At 39.1% G+C, this 22,121-nt stretch overlaps 1 long non-coding RNA gene across 1 annotated transcript in view; it reads left to right on the top strand.

Annotated features, from left to right (window-relative positions):
* LOC126754730 (uncharacterized) overlaps positions 1 to 22,121 on the top strand; it is a 147,725-nt gene that overhangs the window by 769 nt on the left and 124,835 nt on the right. The gene's annotated exons all lie outside the window — the stretch shown is intronic.

Here is a 22,121-nt window from a genome sequence, read left to right as displayed (position 1 = left end):
CGGTATATAATATTTTCTGATGACATGTACGAAATATGGGCAAAATCGGTTCACAACCACGCCTTCTTCCAATATAACGCTATTTTGAATTCCATCTGATGCCTTCTCTGTATAATATATGTTCATATACATTACGAACCAATGATGATAGCGGAATAAAACTTTACACAAATACGGTATTTGAAAAATATGTAAAGGACGGATAATGAAATCTCGTGAGTATAAAATGTTCGGTGAAACCCGAACTTAGCATTTCCTTAATTGTTTATATATATCTTTTTTTGTATGCAAAAATATTGTTTAAAAGTTAAAAGGGCGGTTGGAAAAAACTTGAAAATTTGTCGAAATCAACAATATCGGACAACTATAACAATTAGCTGCCATACAAACTGATGGAGTGATTCATGTCTTTGTATGGTATGGTATGGTATGGTTTTTGTTTGCTTAGATAGTTTCATGAAATTTCAAAATAAGTTGTTCAAATCAGACCACTATAGTATATAGCTTCCATGCAACTGACTGATTGAAATCAATATAAATACATATATTTTCAAAATTCAAAATTCATAAAACAGGAGTACTCTACGACTACTCTCGATTAGAACAGTTGAGTAAAATTAGTCTCAATTTATTTATTTTCACTTCATAATTCTCCACGAAATCATATTCCAGTTCTAGTTCTAGTTTATCTGTTCCTAAATCCGTTTTACCAATTTTTGCCTCTTGCCTATGATCCACATTGCATCATTTAATTACTTACTCACTAATTGTCCACTATTACCGTCTGTTTCGTAATTCATGCACTTTAAGCGGAAAATCATCAATCCGTAGGCTTTTATACTGCTCTTTATCACTTGTCCATAACTTTTTTCGCACTAACAAAACCTCTTGCCTGTGCACGTATGTATGCATGAGTTGATGTGTGCACGAGCAGTGCTGTCTTCCCAGCTGCATTTATGCATGAACTTTTAAGCTTAGTATCCAGCTCTCAAGAAATGTTAAAACTTCATATAAAAAACCCTTAAGAAATGCTCAAGAAAATTTCCTGCAGTAAATTTTCTTGTGCTGGTATGCAGCTCTAAATAAATCTAGTACTAATTTTTAATACATTTTTTCAATAAAATGCTTGCCATATTCGCATTTTATTGAAAAATGGTTTTGCGAAGAAACATGGAATCAACAATTGTTTCTTGAAGGAAATTCAAAGTAATCGTTAAATTCATCCTAAATTAGTTAAAATCATTATTAGGAAGTATATTTCATTTTGAAATGTTTTATAAAATTTACCAATCATCAACAACGTTGCTTAAATCGCAATGAAAATATTTATTTTGCTACACACATACATACATACATATTACGCACAAAGTTTATTTTCTTTGTTTATTCTCTCTTGCTCTTCTAATGTGGATCATTCACAATGCGTAACCAGCCGTCAAAATTACTTGAAGAAATAATTAATTTTTTTTCTTGAGCAATTATTTAAGAGCTGGATACGGACCTTTACTCGTATTGTTTACCCAGATCGGGCAACTTGGCCAAATTAAAAGTTTCGCAACTTAATTGGCCTGTCTAAAAGAATTTTTGTGTGTATATGTGTGTGCATGACTCATAAATGTGCTCGTCGAAAAGTTTTGCAAATCGTTCTACCCCACGAGCATATTATCATTCAACCAATGGATTGCAACTGCTCTTGTTCATGCCACTTTGTCACGACGTCCTTCTGTGCTCCTCGCACTTGACATTCACTCCCGCATTCACGTTTTAATTTAGTAAGCTTGTGGCCGGCGCGTTGTTGAGCGGCATCATCTGGACCCGTGAAGCGGCGTTGTTGGCGCGCAAAATCGGATGCAAGGACTTTGAATTGATTGATCATTGATTGATGATGGAGGCATGTAGTATGTTTGTGACATTTGTTACCCGATATGGTTGTAGTACAGATGGCGATTGTTTGGCTTCTACGTAAACAATAAATAATGCATGTGCGGGGAAATAGGTAGGCATTAAAAATTTGTGTATGAAAACTTTGGTAAGTAGAAATATTAAATTTCTTATAATAATAATATTATTATTTAGCGAAATTTACAACTGAAGACGCAGTTGTCCTTAACGAGTTTGTAAGAGTTAAGTATAATATTACGAAGGTATTGTTAGAAGCTCTTTCTCACTAGTCAGTAGTCACAATCAGGCCACATTATAATTCGGTTACACACTTTAGCTATGTTTACAGTTATAAGCATTTTCTTTTTCTTTACTGCCTTCTTTTCGCTATTTTGTGCCAATTCGAAATACGAAGTGCAACCAAGTCCTTCCCCACCTGATCTCTCTACCGGAATGGAGGTCTTCCTCTTACTCTGCTTCCACCGGCGGGTACTCCATCGAAAACTTTCAAAGTTGGAGTGTTCTCTTCAATCTTGCCAAAAAGGCCTTCAATCTTGTCAAAAAGGCGCAGCTGCCGCCTCTTGATTCGCTGAATTATAGCAATGTCGTCGTTTGTCTCCTACAGCTCATCGTTCAACGACTGCGGTTCTCGCCGTTGGGAATGCGCAAAGAACCATAAACCTTCCGCAAAACCATTCCCTAGAACACATTTAGGTTTCCATAAGAAAAAGGTAAAAAGTAAATTAGAAACGAAATCATTATAAATTTTACGAATGCCCTCCCAGAAACAAAATCTTTATCCGTAAATCAATGTTTTTATACTCTTGTAACCTGTTGCAACAGAGTGTAATAATTTGTTCACGTATTACCTAAAACTAAGCGAGATAGATATAGAATTATGTATATATAAATGATCAGGATGATGAGAAAAGTAGAAATTCGACTGACTGTCTGTGTGTTTGTCCGTCCGTCCATTCGTACAAGCTGTAACTTGAGAAGCCCTCTAATAAGTTTAATGTACATACCTCCTAAACTACTAAAGCTATAGCAACCAAATTTCCTGAGCCAAATACCATAAGACCTCCTATCGACAGTGAAAATGGATGAAATGGGCTAATAACTCCGCTCACTCCCCATATAACCGTACTGTTCAAAACTACTAAAAGCGTATAAGTCAATAACTAATTACATTTTTCTTTATAGTATGCCACCTTATGACCAAAAATTGTCTAAATTCTACTAAAACTGTACAAGCTCCGAATATGTGGACCCCAGTATCTATAGCTAGATAGATAGATAATTAAATGACTAACTCACAACGTCTCAACTAGTCCCAGCAAATTGGTGAGTTCCAATATACTGCTAGGTGCTATTGAGGTGATATGATCCATATTTGGAAACATGGATCCAAGGGCCTTAATCTTGCGTGTGCAGTCCATTAGCATGTGTTCTGGAGTTTCAAACTCCAATTCGCAGAAACGGCAATTTGCACAAGAAGCTAGGCCCATGTTAAATAAGTGCTTCCTGAGCTTGCAATGGCCAGTGTAGAAGGTGCCTAGTAGCCTGAGTTTTTCCCTTGGGAGATTGATTACATATTTAATCCTTTTGAGGTTGTAACCATTCATTAGCAATTTTGCAAGGCGCATGCCTCGGAGTTGTTGCCAATGCCTCTCCCTACCTACTGTTTCATCATTACGGAGCAGTTCCTTTATGGTGTGGGGACCAACCGCTATGAAAGGTTCCGGTCCTACCTTGTTGGTGGATCCTGCAGAGCGGGCATGCTCATCATCATTGCCGGCTATACCTCTGTGACCTGGCACCCAAATAAGGTGTACTTGGTTACATTCTGATAGACTATTCAGTCGTTCTATACACTCCTGCACCAATAGTGATTTTTGAGTGCAGCAAAGTATACCCATAGGTATGGAGAGTTTTGCTATTCTCTCCAACGTTTTCGAGCCGGCGGTGTACCACCTGATTTTGCTGTCCCTAAGCAGTAGCTCGAAAACCGAGTCGATCCATTCGCCTTGCTGCTGAGGGTAATATTTAACTTCCTAGTGAAGTTCACCTTTTTGGTAATGCTATCCCTAGGGAGAAGAGCCAGTGGTATGACGCCACTTAGCTCTTCCATCCGTTGGGAAGGGATTACCTTACCTTTGCCAGTCCCCTCTGCTGTAATTTGGAGAAGAGTGTGTTTGGCGATTTGACCAATTACTAGGTGTAGCAGGGTGAGTTCCAGCATGACTTCAAGCGCCGCTGTCGGATACGTGCGCATAGCTCCCGACATACAGACGCAGGGGGCTTCGATAGTTGAAGTCCTACCGACGTCTGCGATGTTTTCGGAGCCCAAGCCACCGCTCCATAAGTGATAATTGGTCACACTACCATGGTGTACAACCATCTGATAATCCTTGGTTTACACCCCCAGGGATTTACCAGCCAGCAGTTTACACACCATCAGTGCCTTTGTGGATCTGAGCATGGTCAGGTCAAAATGCCGCTTTCTAGTCTCAAGGCCTTTGTACCTCTGATTAGCGTTCCCTCCCCTTTCTCATTTAGTTTTAACGTATCCCGATATGTGGCCCAATTTGTGCTTTTGGGATTAAGTTTGGGGGGGATTTGCATGACCTCCACCACTAGCTCTCATCTCAAGATACTGTGGTCTGACAGTGAAAGTTCTGACGACACTCTCCACTGTGAGACCACCTCCGACATGAGTTTGTTACTCAGGGCGACGTCCCTCACTTCCCTCCTGTTTCTTGTGACGAATGTGGGTTCGCACCCTACATTCTCAATACTTAGATTATTACTAATAAAAAATTCAATGAGAGACTCACCACGTGCATTGCAGTCTGTACTCTCCCATTTAGTGTGGTGCGCGTTCGCATCATACCCCAGAATCAGCTTCGGGGGGCGCAGTATGCGTGTCTCCAAGAAAAAAGGCCGTTGCCAGGACGAAGTCCGCACCTTCGTTGTCTCTGGCCTGCACAGCGACCATGTGCTGTGTTAGGAATTCTGAAATACAAAAGTAACAAATATTCCTCTTAACTCTTCAATTCCCATGTCCAAGTTAGCAAAAAAAAATATTATCTCTTTATATAAAACAGTTTGGGTACATTTGGATACAACAAAAAAAATATATAAAAAATATGTAACCTACCCCTATTTTTTTTTATGGGGGTGTCACCTACAGGTGACACTGGGCATTGGACAATGAAAACTCCAAAAGACAGGCGTTTTTTCTTTCGGTAGGAATAAGGCTTCAGTTTTATTATGATAGGTAATCTTTATTTATGTACTTATTACAAAAAAATTAACACTTATTTATTATGAAAGTTGTACCAGCATTTTACATGCAAACCAATATTACACTTGGCACACATTTTTCTAGTGCGTTGGTGACAAAATCCGCATCTTCGTTGAGAACAGTCGATTTGCGAGTGATCATCCGCACTTCCTGCACTCCTCACCTCAAAAAGCACTCTCATCTGCACAGGAACACCACAAACGGAATTGCGGGTGGGAGATTTACCATATTTTTGCAGGTAGATGTTGCCACATTTCGATGGAAATCGCAGTAGGTCCAGTTGTTATCTGAATTTCTTTTGATTAGCCATGCATTTTGGCAACTTGCATCTAAGCCAAAAGCAAAGAGCGGGAACCACCACTTTTTGCCGCGAAGAGCTACTCTCATGGAGTGAACGTTTTCGTCAAAACGGTCTACTCCACCCATGTACTTATTGTACATATTGATAATGGCTGGGCAATCAACTTGAATTTTAGCCCGCTTTTTGTCCACAAATCCAATTCGATCCACTTTTGTGATGGGATCTAATCCATGGCAGTTGGATGGCAATGGTGACGATACTATTATCATGCCATTTAGCTGCAATAACCTCCTCCGAAGCTTTATGACATAGCTTACCTCTTGGCTCTTTATTCATATCCTTTTGAGTTTGGCAAATTGCAGTTCTCCAGTCGATTTTCCCGAACAGTACCTGTGCCCCCAACATTGTGCTCTTGCAAATACTTTAGCAACGGTAATCCAGTAAAAAAATTATCAAAATATAAGTTGTAAGGTCCTAACTCAATTGGTAATCTTGAATAGAGCTCTAAAATAACAGCAGCTCCTAGGCCTAACTCAGACTGCAATTTCAGGCCAGGGCCGGACGCGCCCTGATAAAGCTCACAATTGACCAAATATCCATGTCGTGTAGCTGCTGACCAGAGCTTGTAACCAAATCTTATTGGTTTTCCGTGTATATGTTGCTTGGTACCGTGCCTTCCAAAGTATGGTACTATAGTTTCGTCTATGGAAATGTGTGAAGAACCAGCTTTTTCGAAATTGGCAGTAAAGTTTACATTTAGTTTCGTGAAATATTGTCGAACTTTAGCGAATTTGTCGTTGGGTGGCAAGGTTGTACTATCTGAAAGATGAATGTACTGCTGAATTTCAAAAAATCTATTCCGCCTTATACTAGATGCCACTAGTTCATTGTGCGTGTCACTTTTTACTTCCCAGAACATTCGCATGTACTTTGGCGTCAAATATCCCGTAAGTAGCAATATAGCAATGTAAAATCTAATTTCTTCACTAGTCACGTTTAGAGTGTGATTTCTCTGCAAAGCATACAAATTGCTCATATCAGTTATGAACTTTACTATGTCGTCGCTATAGAGCAATTCAAAACATTCGACGGCAGACATCTCCTTCTGAGAGTTCAAGAAAACTTCTTCATCACAGTCTCCTTTACCGCAAGTAATAAAAGAAGTATTGCTGACATTGCTGTACCATTTCTTTATAGTATTTTCCTTTTTCCTTTTTTTTCGGTGCTTCTACCCCTTCTTCTTCCAGATTATCTAAACAATTGCCTCCAGAGATGGAAGGTCTCTTTTGTATTTCTACTTGAGATCGAAGCATGCGACTAGAAAGATGAAGAATATTAGCTTCATTTTCATCCCCACGGTCTTCGTCCGTTACCGCACCATCATCAGGAGGAAATAAAATAATATCGCCTGGGTCGTCCCCGGCCTCCAACTCCTCGGAAATTTCATATAACGTCAACCTGTAATACGTAAACAAGCTATAAAGCAACATCACCGCATAGCAACAAGCCCTATTATAAACAATACTCTTCTTATTATTTACTTATGAATTCAAACAACAGTAAAGTTATTATATTGCCCAGTGTCACCTGCAGGTGCCACGGCATATTTCCAAAGTTATAGCAATGATACGACAAGTTATTTTTATTGTAAAATATATTTGTATTACAGCTTATATATTTGGTTATTATATGTAATAACAAAATAATCAATACTTACGGTCTAGGCATTTTTATTTCACTTTATATCGCAAGAAATCACACAAACTCAGACTGTTCAAGTATCGCGCTAAACAAATGAACGAATTTGACAAATGCCGTTTAACTAGTGTTGCCAGAAAAAAATAATAATTAGTGTTATTAATAGGCTTTGCTACAATAGTGGCAGAATTTAAAAATTAAATTTCCGTGTGGTAGAAAAAAAATATCAAACTTGTGTCACCTACAGGTGACACTGGGAATTGAAGAGTTAACTACTATACAAGCTCGGGGTCTTCCACTGGAGAGATCCCAGATTACCTTGTTGCAGTCCAAGTTGAGGCCCCTGACCTCTCCTCTGTGGACCCATGGCTCCAGTATTAACAGGATGCCCAGGTTATCCGCCGAGAACCTGCTGACGCCTCGTGATGCAGGTTCACCTGGGTAACCTCCATTCCTGTGAGCACTGCACTTCGCTATCGACCACACGCCAGGCCGAGATATTAATCCCATCATACAGTGCATGATCGAAATGTCTCCCCCAATTTTCACGCATTGGATGGGGCCTTCCCAGCCAGCTAGCGTGGGAGCGATCTCCCGCAGCCAGCTAACGTTTTTCTCATCCGTGCAATCGACCTGCATGAATCCACCCTTGAAGTATACCCCATGGAAGGTTACCGGGTCTTTACTTCCCACGTAAACGTCTTCCATGAGGAGATCTTGCTGAGCGGTGAGCTCCTCTGCCCCCAGGGTCTCTGCCGGGTAGTTCAGAGGCAGCACAGCCATCCCTATGCCGTTTACGGCATCCGCATATCTGCGCTGTCCCTCAGTTGCCCAGGGAGGATTCGGTGCGGAGAGTTGGCCTCCAGCACGTGAGCATAGTTACCTCGTTGCCTCTTAGAGTTTGGTGGCTTCTGTGGCGTGATCTGGCTGCTTTTGCGTTTGGCTATCGGAGGCGCCGTCTTCACTCCTCCAGATTGGATTTGCGTTGACTGGTACGCTGCTCCGAGCCCCGCTGCTCCACTTACTGCAGGATGCGGTATTTGCGCTTTTACGCTCCTTCGAAGCGGGAAAGGCACTGTTGCCTCTGACCCTGTGAGCGGTCGCGGCTACGTAAGTTAAGGGGAACTCAAAAGTCCGCCGCGCCAGATCCCCATAACGCGGTAAGGTCACCGTTGCTTCTCAATTCGGCCCGGTGTTGGGAAATCTACCTTAAAATACAGCCGAATTTATCTCCTGACTGCAAATCATCCAATGGGCACGGGAGACGCATAACACCCTGTATTAGGAGGGGGTAGCTCTTGGTTGCCGCACGCATCCTGCCTAGACAGTGCCAATCAACACCACCCACACCGGTTGGGGGTGCCGAGTATGCCTTGGGATTTAAGCCCATACACCACGGCAAGGTGCCTACCATAGCTAACACAATTGAAATTCAGACAGAATCCTTTCCTGCCAACAGCCATTCTGTGTATAAAAAATGGGTTGAATCGGGTCAATACTTCCACCAGACCCTATATACCTAATATAAAGATTTTCGAACTTCTAGTTGACTTTATGCCGTATATATCGGCCAATAGTTGAGTTATCTCAATGAAAATAACAGAGCATGTTTTATTCATAACAGTGTAGCTTTGTACTTAAAATAGATACAATCGGGCGGAAACTTGCGTTGTCATATATCACCCCATATTACTAATATCAGGATTTTCGAATATTCAGAAGACCTTAATGAAACCCTGGGAACATTTTAAGAGTGTGCCATGATAATAATTAATAGATAAAATCGGGTCGACTCTACTCCAACTGCCGAATACGTAGTATTAATGATTCTCGTTGTTCTTATGCCGAATTTTTCGGTCAGTGTATGAGTTATATAGAATATATCGTCGGCTTAACGTGCAAAAGTGCTAAGTGCCATTTTTGAATTACTAAATAAAACAAAAAAAACTGAATAAAAATTGAAGTTCAAAATTTTTTTTTATTTTTCTAACGCTGCTTACTTGGGATTTTGGTGCCATTAAGACCGCTTGGAGATCAATAGTAAACATGAAGGTTTCTTCGATTTTGTCCTTTTGTTTCTCTTCCCTAGCTTCATGTTTTTTTGCCTGGTGAAGATTGTAGACGTCATCCAAAATATCTCCCACAGTATGTCGCGCACAGATTTCACACTGATCTTTTTTAGGAAAGAATAGACCAAGCTTTTGATCCGCAAAGGCGTTATAAAATGCCTAAATAGAGAGTGGGGGTTTTCCATGTGAATTACACCAATCCTCTACGTAAAATTCGAAGAGTTGTTTCTTTGACGACCATTCTGGCAAAAGATATTTTTTTTGAGTTGTTGCACGGCAGTAATGTGATTCCATGGTTGGCAGAGAATTGAAAAACGAATTTAGAGATTCACGTGCAATGCTACAATTTTGTTGTGGTGCGTTCTGCCAATGCTAAGAGTGTTCAAGAAGAATTTTCTGCAAACTTTAACACTTTTTTGCTCGACTCTTACATGGTATTGAAATGTTCGACTCCTTCTGCTCTTGTGTTTATCTTTGCGATTTCGCATTCTTGCAGGAGTTGTTACTTGAATCAAAGTATGTATTTACATAAGTCTGTTTCTCTTTCCAGTCCATTTGCCAGAATTGTTTAAACAATACTTGTCTTTGGTCTTCGGAAATTTTTGCACAGTGGAGAGCAGCAGAACTAGTGGCTTTTTTACAGCTACATCGCTCTCCAATGACTTTTGCATTTTTAACTCTTCGATGATTCCACAGGCCATTCTCTTTCTTTTTCCCCAGATAAAGTTTCCCATTTTCTCTCTGTTTTTTTATTTTTTGCTGCGAACCAAGCTGGATTAACCATTTTTCCTCTTCTTTTGCGCGTTTGTGACTTAGAAGGAAAGTCAAATGATTCATCCGAATCGCTATTAAAGCCATAAGGCACCTGTCCTAAAACTCCATCATCTGCCTCATTGCCATAATTGCTGCAATGCTCGTTACTGCTTTTATCACTATCCATTGAATTGAAATTCATCCTAAAAGAAAAAAACAAATAGTTTTTATTGAAATTATTTGAATAACTACTTTAGCACTTTATAATTATAACTATTTCACTTACGTAAATCTTAAGCTTGTTCGTCGCGCTTATATACTTTTTTTCTAACCAAATTTTCTAGTCGTTCGGGAGCACGATTGCCGCTTCGTCAACCCCAAGTATCACAAAAAAACATCTAAGCGAAGTGTCGAATAACACAGCAGCTATGCCGTGTTACCCAGCAAAAAAGACAAAGCACACTTTAGGTAGCAACCACATTGTCATGTGGACTTAGCCCGCGCGATTTGACAGTTGCGGACTTAGCACTTTTGCACACCACTGCCCAAAATAGCTTTAAAATAAAGTAAACCAAATTTTTGTTTGTAGCTGATGTGTTTTATATTTTCCCGAATCTCTTCAAAATATCAGTTTTGACCATAAGTGGACTTAGCACCTTTGCACGTTAAGCCGACGATATGTATATATAAAATTGATTATATTCCGATCCTCTGGTTGATGTTTTACACATTAAGATATTTCTCTTATTTTAATTTTTGCAAATTTCAAGAGTATAAAATGTTCCGTTGCACCCGAACTTACTAGTTTAACTTTTACTTTAATTTAGCACGTGTTTTTAATGCGGTTTTGGCGGAAACAAAATTATTTCAAAGTTGGTCTTTTTGGCAGCAGTTACTTGGTTTATACTGAGTTTAGATTGCCATTTTATAATGAACAGACTTACTTAAGAAGAACATTTGCAAATCGTGCAAACTTTTTACAAAATTAATGTAATCGTTAATCATGAATTGGTTTCGCACCACGTTTATCCTCAGAGACGACGGTTTCGCGCACATCGAAGATTATATTGCTGCTTTGAAGCAGAGTAGTGAAGAAGACCCAAATTAGTCCATCCGACATCGCCCGCAGCAATAAGATCATTGTCCATTCACTTTATGAAGATTTTATGGAAGGATCCTGATCTGCGGGCTTACAAAATCCAACTCGTACAAGAACTAAAACCAAAATGAAAACGTTGGCCACTGTTTTTCAGCGATGGTAAACCATGAACAGAGGTAACAGGTAAACACTTCTTCAAAAATGTCATAAAGTTACAGTCAATAGGGCACGCTTTCGAGCCATGCTTAACGACTTTTTCCTGCCTGAATTAGAAGATTTTGATTAGGGCAGATGCATTAAGTTACCAAGGATACCATCATGCATAATTAACTACTACTTCGTATAACAAGATCTCTTGGAGCTTTGCTAAACTGACATCACGCCAAATATATTCACACATTCTTCCGTAACTCCTCCTCCCGCACAGTCTCAAATACACTTACACTACTTATGCTGTCAAATTAGTGCTCACTATTAATATTGAACTAGTAATAACCCCCGATAATCGGGGGACTCCGTTATTTAAAATGAAAAAAGTAAAAAAAAAAAATTTTATAAAAACTCAATTTGTTCAAGTACTTCATGGAAAACTACATTCGTAGTGGTTTTATTTTGGTCGTAAATCTTAACTTTGATATCTTGAGAAGATCGTACTCGACTCAATGCGACATACAGCTGGCCATGCGTAAAACAATCCTCCTTGAGGAAAGCACCAACTCTTGCTAGAGTCTGCCCTTGAGATTTGTTTATTGTTATTGCGAATGCTACAATTATTGGAAATTGGCGACGCTTTAAAATAAAAGGAAGTGTTGATTCGCTGGGCGGTAAATTTCTACGGGCCAATAAAATTTGTTTCCCTTGTGATTCACCGGTTAAAATTTCGACCTCCAAACAATTACAATGTAGTGCTTTTACTATCAAGCGAGTCCCATTGACCAACCCTTTATATGTATTAAGATTGCGGATTAACATCACAACTGTTCCAACCTTAAGCCTTAACTCATGAGGCGCTACTCCACTGAAATTAAGGGAGTTTAGAAATTCTGTAGGGAATCCGACATGCTCTTGAGGATCTTCAGAAACGATAGTATCCACGCTATAATATACCCTTTCTTCACCGGGCAACATATTTACTATTTCGCTATTTATTATCGTACAGTGATCATTTTTTGGACACAAAATTGCCCGATCGTTCAAATGGTTTTGTCTAATAACACCAGACTGAGGCTGAAATACCCAATTCACTAAATTTTCATTTAGCAAAATTATCTCTTCTGGTATATTGATTTTCGACTCTGGAGAGAGCTCTCGACCTTCTCCAACACGCAAAAGAAAACTGTTGTATAAGGATTCTTTAGAACGCATATTCGTTGAGAGTTTGAGACACCTAAAAAATTTCCAAAGTGAGCACCGTTTCAAACAATTACCAACTATAGCGGCGCGTGAGCTATTGGGCACCACAGGAAGAACTTGCCTGAAATCACCACCTAATAAAATATCTTTCCACCAAAAGGTATTTCATTTTGGTGAATATCCGTAATAATCGAAAGCAAAAGTAGCATGCTAATTCGGCGAGCATTGCGATTTTCTTCTCTGGCCCTCTGTTCCTCTTCGCGTTCAACCTGCGCCATATGCTTATACTCATTTGCCAAGGGGTTAATATTTGAAAGCATTTCGTGGATTTCTCTCAGCAAATACCTATCGCAGTTTGAATTATGTTGTGCCCTTATATCAGTTGCTTGATCCGTGTCAAGAATAAACAGCTGGGCGTAGGAGGATTCTGAAGGATGATCTGCATGCAATGGACCTACCCTATGATATATTGATCCATGTATTCGAAAGCAATATGGTCCGCGCCCTGTAGGCTCCGCAATTTTCGCTTCGAATGATGCAAAAGCAAACGAACTATTTAGCTGCCGAATATTCTCCAAACAATTTCAACCAAATATTCAACCAAATATTAAGACAATAAGTATGTATATACATATATTACGAAAATAAAACAATGAAAAGTACAGGTACCTTTTCACTTCCGAAATGTTTTGCTTTACAGTGTAAACATATATTAGTCAACCCCCCAAGCGAACTATACTCAGGAAGAACTACGGAGTTTAGGGCAGCTTTGAAATAACTTGCCATAGATCCTGCACAACTACGGCTCTAATAAAACAGGTCAATTCATATACATACATACATTCACAATTAAAAATTCCTTTCTATCTATAACATTCACCTCTTCTCTTCGACCTGTTAAACTCCTTTTTCGTCTAATTCGCCTTTGGTTTGGCATTTTATTTTTAATAATTAATCTGAATCTGAACTGAAATTCGATGTAGTATGTATGTATTCGCTGGTAATAGCCGCCTTGACTTTTGGAAGAAAACTGAACTGACTCAAAGCTTACCTAACGCAATAACACTTCTAATCAAAATAACGCCAACAACAATATTTCTGTTAGATTTTGCACTTGCGTCTTCGCCCATACATATGTATATACATACATATGTTTTTAAGTATGTATGTGTGAATATAAAACAAAGTAGAGTGCGCATGTCAAAGCGCAGTGTTCCTTAGCTCGTACATCAGTGGTCGGCATTTCATAGCAAAATTTTGCAAACTAACTTCACACGTACGCTTACGCTCTATCGTTCAGTCGTTGTCGAGCCAGCAACGAATTAACATCACGCAAGGCTATAGCGCAAAACCAAATATGCCCTGCGAGAAATATTTTATGATTCTAAATGCCTTTGATGCCATGCAATGCCTTTTATGTTCCAAGTCTTTTAAAGATAATAGGGAATATATCCTTAAAAGACATTTTGTTAATTTTCATTATACTAATAATTATTTATAAAATTTGCTTAATTTTAATTCCAATTTCTCACTGGGCTACTTTTTTTTCCTGCTTACCAACACAGTGACAGATCCTCTCATGCCGACCACTGTCGTACATACATATTCGTGCAACATAGATGAGAGCACATGTCAAATCGTAGATAGCGCCTTAGCGCATGCATATGTATGTATGTACCAGTGCACATGCCAAAGCAAACATTTGTAATTTGTAATATTCGTCATTCTCTTATTGTCATAGATAACTTGATTAGAATCTCTTTTCTTGCTCTCTCGCTTGCAGCTGATCTGTTTTCTGAGCTGGCAACAAAACACAATCAGGGTGCCGTCAACCAGCAGTTAGTGAAAAAGGCGGGATGCCAGAAAAGCAGCGCTATAATTACTTGACGAAATTAGTGTGAAGTGAAACTGTGCGAACATATTTTGGCAAAATAAATGTTTATGTAAATTAATTAATGATTTTGCATTTTAGCATTTACATATATATGTATGTATGCATTTTCAAAGTGTTTAATTTAGTGTTTTGTATAATTTATTAAATACCCAAGTTAATATTTTTCAGCAGTGGCATCATTGTCAAATGTTATAAAAAATGCGAGTTTTGACAGCTCTCTCTCGAACCAAAGGGTCTCAAAGTGTTTAATTTATCAATTTATTATCTATGCTTATTGTCATTCTCTGCTACCGAGCAAGATTTTGCTACCGAGCAGACAACATTGTTGTTGTTAGATTTCGCACTTGCGCCTTCGTGTATGTGGGTATGTGTGTAACGAAAGCAAATGACAGAAACATTTTTAATTATTCATTCTCTTACATATATGCTCTTTTCTGTAGAAGCGCTGCTTATATTAGCTTAATGCAAAACTTGAAGAACTTTAAGCGCAAATATATCAAAAGTGGTTCAATGAATTTAAAATCTGAAAAATTTGTGCAAAGTTTCAGATCGCACGCTTTACGTTTTGTAGATCTCTGGAAATAAGCACCTTGTCTTAGAATAATATATAGATTACGACCAATGAATGTGGAATGCCAATATGACTTATGCATATACTCGTTGCTAAATGTTTGTATGAAAATATACATAAGTGCAAAATTTGGTTTTTACAGAGGAAGAGAAAGATGGAGAGAACGAGTGTGGGCATTCTAACATCCCATAAACTAAAATGAGTACCAGAATCGTTTTCAGAATTATTTATTGTCTCGGTCTTGCAGCATTAGATTGTAAGCTTTAGGCTTCAGATTTTGACGTGTTTCAGCTCCTTAACAAATCTTGCGTTATCTAGTTAAGATCCTGAGCTAAAGTGTACTAAACTACCACAAATATCTGCTCGCTTTACGGACCTTGTATGTCTTTGAAGTCACCGTAATTATATGTAACTTCTACTAAGAGGACATTGAGATTTAAGTTTGTCCACTAGATCGTAATACTTTTGTTGTCCAAATACATGATTCATTATATCTCTAGTTTTCTTTAGTATACCTCACACCGTAACCCTAATTTCGCTACCTGTTTGCAGGTTTCACGAACTTACCTTTCGAACGGTATCCGCATTCTCAGACTACCATTACCAGAAGTCGGTTTTGTCTTCCCAGGTAATGACCGCCCGAGTCGTCGTCTATTTTCAAGGAGGTCGACTCTGACATATTTTTCCCGTACGACATTTTTTGCTTTCGTATATATGTATGTACATATATGTACGTATGTTTCATTGGGGGTTTTTAACGTGGCTGGTTCCAAACCCACCGCACAACCCTAGGGAGGGATGTTTTACCTTCTATCTTTAGGTCGCCTTCAATCGGATTTATTTTTTGCTAATCAGAGGATCCCCACACAGAACCGCTATCTACCTCCCGGAAAGGTAGTCACCTTTCATAATCCCAAGATGAGGCATTGCGTTTAGAGCCGAACAGCGCAAATAGAGTCGCCTCAATGTGCACTTACCACACAAATTGAATGATAACGGGAGGGGAATGAACTCTGAGGCCTACCAAGGTTTTGACGTGTCGGTCTGGGGTCAATGGTCCGTAAGAGTTCTACAAGGCCGTAAAGAATTTGCGTATTTGCAAATTTCAGTCCTATCCCTTAATTCGGAGGCTGAACTTAGCCAGCCAAATGACTTCAATCATAGTCTCGTCAATGCGGAAGATTCAAGTTGGAAGTATTAAGAATACTGCGTTGCAATCTTCCAGATAACGTCGTCAATTGGCACCCGGCTAGATTTGTAATCTTACCGAATCAGGCTGATCACACGACTCAATTGTGTGGAAGAAAATAAATTTAACAGAAAGAACATAAATGGCGTTGTGCGCCACTTATTTTTGACATGTGTGGTTTAAGTGCATAGCATATTTGGAATAGTTAGTTGATCTCGATACTGACATTTAACTATTACAAATTATATCGTTCCAGTCCGTACCTTTGTGCCACAGACCAAAGGTAGCGATTTGACACAAGCGAGCCCTTGAAAATTTCAGCAAAATATTTTTCAAGAAATGGTATAGTTATATATAATTTATAAATTAAGTGAAAATAAAATACTTTTTCATACCCTTTTTCACTAAAAACAGTTATTAATAGATCTTCGTCCTTAAGAGGGCTAAGGTGTTTCTGTCCTTAATAAAAAGAGGATTTGATCGTCGCGTCTGGTTGCACAGCACCAAAGTTAATCTTACTATTATAAAAACTCTGGTTCTTTGACAGGACTTATCGTAATTTGTTGAAACCTTAATATTTTGTTGACTATACATACATTAGGGTGGGTCGATTCCGGACTTTTTCGATTCGGGATTTCTAATATTGCGGAAAAGTTGCCTTAGTACTTCCTGATTCCAATGCACCTTTTTGTTTTGAGATCGGATTGCATCTTCAACCCCAACTCCGGCCTTGAAATTTCGGAAATTCGCCTAAAATCGTGAAATTGTCTACCTAGCGCCTGAAATACGCATCTCATGGCAAAATGTATAAAACAAAAGTTTCATCATGGCCGCAGGACGAACCGTTCCCGAGATACGAGCGAAAATGCGGCGCGCCACAGCGCAAGGTAAAAATTGTTGCAGCTCTTGGTCACCCAGAACCCACCGCGTGGAGGTGGCTGCTCTTCGGGTTCCTCCCAAGCCCAACCCAACCAACCACCCATATGTCAGGCTTGTTTTAGTCTGAATCTGTGTCAAATTTAATGATAAAATCAGATTTTGTACTAAACTTTGGCACTTGTTGCCTAGATTTCAGTGTAGAGCGTATAAAACGATCACGAGATTGGAGGCCAATAACTTTAGAAGATGCCTCTGTCACCAGTTTGACGGTTCTCTCGACTGCCACGGTGTGAGAGGGGAATTCACTAAATTTCCATACCTCTGCAGTGTCTCCCGACAGCCCTTTCATGAGTCCTTCGTTAGAAACTGAACGAAGAACTGGTGGAACAGTCAATGTAATAGTCTTCCAGTTAATCATATGGTAATAATTATTAGCTTTGAAATTCAGCTTTGGCACTTTATTACATCTAACCCTTCCATTTACAGTGTCGGACTCTGCTTCTCTGGCTGCCAGAAGACGGTCAAAGGCCAACTTTCTGACTTCTATCCGTTCGTCAGTCATCATACTAAAGAGAATGTTTTCTGGAAGAGCAAAGAAAGCATTCTGGTGAATGGATGAATCGACAACCTTGCGCAGTTTAGCAGGTAAGTATCTCGAGCTTTGAATTGCAGCATAGAGATGGCGAGAGCCATCTTTGATTGAACTGTGGAATCTCATTGAGAACCACAAAGGTGAGTAAGCTGTAAGTATGTACTTGACCAAAATCTTTATTTCCTTTGTTGGTTTGTCAGTAGAAATGTATAATCTTAGAATTCTATTTGCACAGGTGAGCCAGCGAGATTTGCACATGTTACCTGGATGCATCGATGCTAAATCTGAGGAACATTGACAGGAAATAACAGCTTCTGATATTTTATAGAGATAAGCTTGGTCCGTGCTAAGTTGGGTCGGATTAATAACCTCTGAAGGTAATTGGCAGGATGGAAAACTTACCTATGTCGCCAGAGAATGTATTTGGACTCTTTGAGACACCATCTATGTGTTCGAAAAGAGCACGAAATGGAAGTTCGTTGAAATATTGAAGACAAACAACGCACTGTAATGGCCTACCTATTCTTTCTTCTAGTTTCGGAATGATTCCACCTTTCCAACCTGTGTTCGTGTTGGTGCCATCAGCACCGACAACTTCTAGATGTTCCACATCAACTGAATTGTCCTGTAAATGTTACCATATAGCTTGCGTCTCATCCTCAGCTGACCCGGAAGGAGAGGTGACGTGGCCAAAGTAATGACAACCAGGTTCCGCTATAAGAGAAATATGTTCCTCCTTGACTTTGCCCCTTCGCTGACTTGTGTAAGTGTATTGTCTTCGTGGCCGTCAAAATACCGCCCATATACAGAGTCAATACTTTCGGTGTTTTGGAGCTTAACTCCAACACTTTTTTTTGCCCGACTAATCTTGCATTTGTCAGTGAAAAAGCTAGCCTGATCCTCTTTTATCAAGGCCGCTGCTCTATCACTAACTCCAAATCTTTGGGCAGCTAAAGCAGTGTGTTCTAATACTAGAGTGTTTTGTTTGGTTTCAGAGGACGGAAGAGAAAATTCATCATCAGCATCGTTTTTTAAAGAATCCATGTGCGACGCACCTACATCGTTGTCGTCTGTATGAGAGTCTGGCTGATCTGAATGGGCACGTGTTCTAGCTGATACTTTTCTGGTAAGTGTTGATGTTGAATGACGTTTTGAAAGCTTTTCTTTACGTTCATTTTTCTTTGTAATCTTTTTTGTTTCAGGTAGATCAACACTTCCAATGCGACCATTTTTTCTGGTTCTCTGGTCCAAGAGAAAGGGTTGATCATTGATAGGAACTTTCCTTTCCTTTGAACAAGTGCAAGAAGAAAAATAAATGCATTTACAAGCAGTGATGTCAAATAATTTTCCGGCAGAAGAGACAAAGTCGTCTCTTTCAGAGCTCAAACCTATTGGGTTCCTTAAAACATTTGTTTAAAAGTCAGAAATTTCTTATGGCATGTGGTGAGCATTTGTACAACTCTGGTGTGTGAAACTATCGGAATAGATGACTTTTTGAAAGTATTTTCAACCTTTTTTGCAACTATTTCTGTAACCCGTTTACTCCTAGGTTCATAGTTGTCGCCTCGGAGTCGCCCTATACGAAATCTTTCAAACTGATAACACAAAAGAACATCCTGGTAATTAGGTAACTGGGACTCAGAGAGATTGTACGGATATATGCCAAACACAGGACAGTTCTGTCTAAATTTAAATTTAGATACAGACATTTTGAGTTCTGTGTTCTGTTGAGAGAATATAAGTGATAGCACTCGGCGAAATCAACGACAAGAGTGAAGGAACTCGATGAAAAAATGTTTATGTGGAGACTAGTCCGAAAGTGTCGTATGGCGCAGGGAAATGAATGTAAGTGATAGAACTCGGCGAAATCGCCGACAAGAGTGAAGGAACTCGATGAAAAAATATTTGTGTGGAGACCTATCCGAACGTGTCCTTTGGCGTAGGTGAATGAATGTGAGTGATAGCACTCGGCGAAATCAACGTCAAGAAGTGTGGCCGCAAGCCGATTTTCGCCTTGCGCTGTGGCGCGCCGCATTTTCGCTCGTATCTCGGGAACGGGTCGTCCTGCGGCCATGATCACTTATACCATTTCGGTAGTAAATGACGTGACAAATAACTTTTGTTTTATACATTTTGCCATGAGATGCGTATTTCAGGCGCTAGGTAGACAATTTCACGATTTTAGGCGAATTTCCTAAATTTCAAGGCCGGAGTTGGGGTTGAAGATGCAATCCGATCTCAAAACAAAAAGGTGCTTTGGAATCAGGAATTACTAAGGCAACTTTTCCGCACTATTAGAAATCCCGAATCGAAAAAAAGGTCGGGGGGTGCGTAATACCTACACATAATACTTTGGTGCCCAGGAACAATTCATGCAAACAGGAAAGTGCTGTTAAAGAGGAAATTGTATAAAATTGGTACACTTAGCGGGCTAACACATACACATACGCTTGCATTTACGTGTGTTGTTCAGCTTGCAGGTCATCGGTACAAATAACACCATTAATGCAATGCGTAAATCATCTACAAATAAATAGTTATTGGCAAATAAGCACAATAAGCACCGGTATGCAAGGTAATTCATTAATTAAAGTAGCACCCGAACAATTGCCGCAATTAGAATTTATTTTAAGCTTACCATATATCATGTATTTATGAACAGCATCGTATTATTTGCAAAGTTGTGCGAATTTTAATTATGAACCTAAAAGGATTATGAGCTTTATATCAAATTTGGATGTGGATCTGTTTCGGTATATCTGGCGGCATGTTGTGATTTTAATTTTGATGATTTTGTGCATTTTTATAAACAGATTTGGGTCACGGAATTTTGATTTTCGTATTTAAAAATGTTTTTCCATATTTCTCGGTTTCGAATCGAGCAAATGTTGACAACAGTTTAACACATAGGTATACCACCTAGCTTTCGTAAACTGAAAAAATAATCAGATTTTGAATAACCAAATTTTATTATGCCATTTATAGCACTCACTATTGACTGAGTTTGTGATTCTAATGGTATTTTCAAAGTGAAATAACTTCAGTTCTAAAATGCGTACGAAGATGGCACTCTCAGAAGATCCGTTAACAGACAGAGCTTGAGGAGTGGTGAATCGAACAAGCAGCTTATGTAAATGCAATACATTGTCATAATTTATGAAAAAACGCTCTAAACTGATATGCACATACTCTCTTGCATTGAATTTTACTATATGCCTTTGTTTTGAATATCACAGGTAAACATTTTGACAAGTGCACTGGGATCCAAATCAAGTTTAGCTAGCAAAGTGGCTTCTAAGTCGGCTAATACTTACAGCTCTACCTTTTTTATACCTCTTTCCGTCGTACATCAATCTCGTCATATTAACAACAGATTTCGTCGGGAGTAGAGAAAAATGTTTCTGTTTTAATATCTTAGTCAAGCCGAGAACCAATATTATTCTTAGCTTTTTGAAATATTTCTTCTACCATCTAGTTACTTATTACAAATTCATAAGCCGTCCACACAAGAGTATTGCCTTCCTCCCTTACTAAACTTATCCTCATCTGGAAGATATTACTGAAATCCAACCTTGGGACGATTTAGTCTGTTTTATCTAAATTTGCTCTTAACCATCAACACCACCTGATGATCAATAAAATAAAGACTTTTGTACTTGAGAATCGACGATTAACAACCCATATTATACTGGCGTCGTTAGAATGGAAAGATTAGTGAAGCCGTTTTGAAAGATCATTTCGGCCTAAGTAAACGAAAGCACGATTGGTTCCAAAATCACTAAAAAAACAGCGTTGTTTTAGCGTCTGTGAAATAATGCTTTCCGACTACCAGGATGCCACGAAACGTATTATTACTGGCAATGTGTGTTGGATCTATGCTCACGACCCGGAAACAGATGATCAATCGGCAAAATATCGTGGCGAAGTTGAACCGAAGTCAAAGCAGGTCAAAAATCAAATTATTTTCGATGATCGAGGTATAGTGCACTCCAACTTCTTTCTCACCGGCCAAACTGTCCACAAGATATACTATTTGATTGTTATGCGTCAATTGCCCGAAGCTATTCGTAAAAGAGACTCGAATTATGCCGGCAACTCTTGGTTTTTGCCCCACGATAATGTGCTGTCGCTTACAGCAATAATTCTTAATTCGTTTTTCGTCAAATTTTGAGCGAATATCGTGCCGCAACCTTTGTTAGCTCTGCGTGACTTTTGGCTATTGAGTAAACATGAAAGTTCACTCCGAGGTAACCGGAAGAAGACATTAAACGTGATTCGCTACGAGCACTGAAGGCTATTTCGGAAACTAACTTAAACAACAAACGTGTGCATAAGTGTATTCGATTCAAGAAGAATTACTTTGAGGGAGACGACGTAGATTTTGAAGAATATATTAAGAATTTTAATTTTCTTACCATTTTTGCCCGTAGTAGTACACCATATAAGATTTTTTAAATTTGTTTTTCAATGTTCATTTTCCAGGTGAGTTTGGTATAGATCGTGCCTCTTATATATTTTGTTGTGGAGGGCATAAG

The sequence above is a fragment of the Bactrocera neohumeralis genome, chromosome 4 (genome assembly GCF_024586455.1).
Source record: "Bactrocera neohumeralis isolate Rockhampton chromosome 4, APGP_CSIRO_Bneo_wtdbg2-racon-allhic-juicebox.fasta_v2, whole genome shotgun sequence".
Lineage (NCBI taxonomy): Eukaryota > Metazoa > Arthropoda > Insecta > Diptera > Tephritidae > Bactrocera > Bactrocera neohumeralis.
This window is presented reverse-complemented; position numbering and strand designations above follow the sequence as displayed.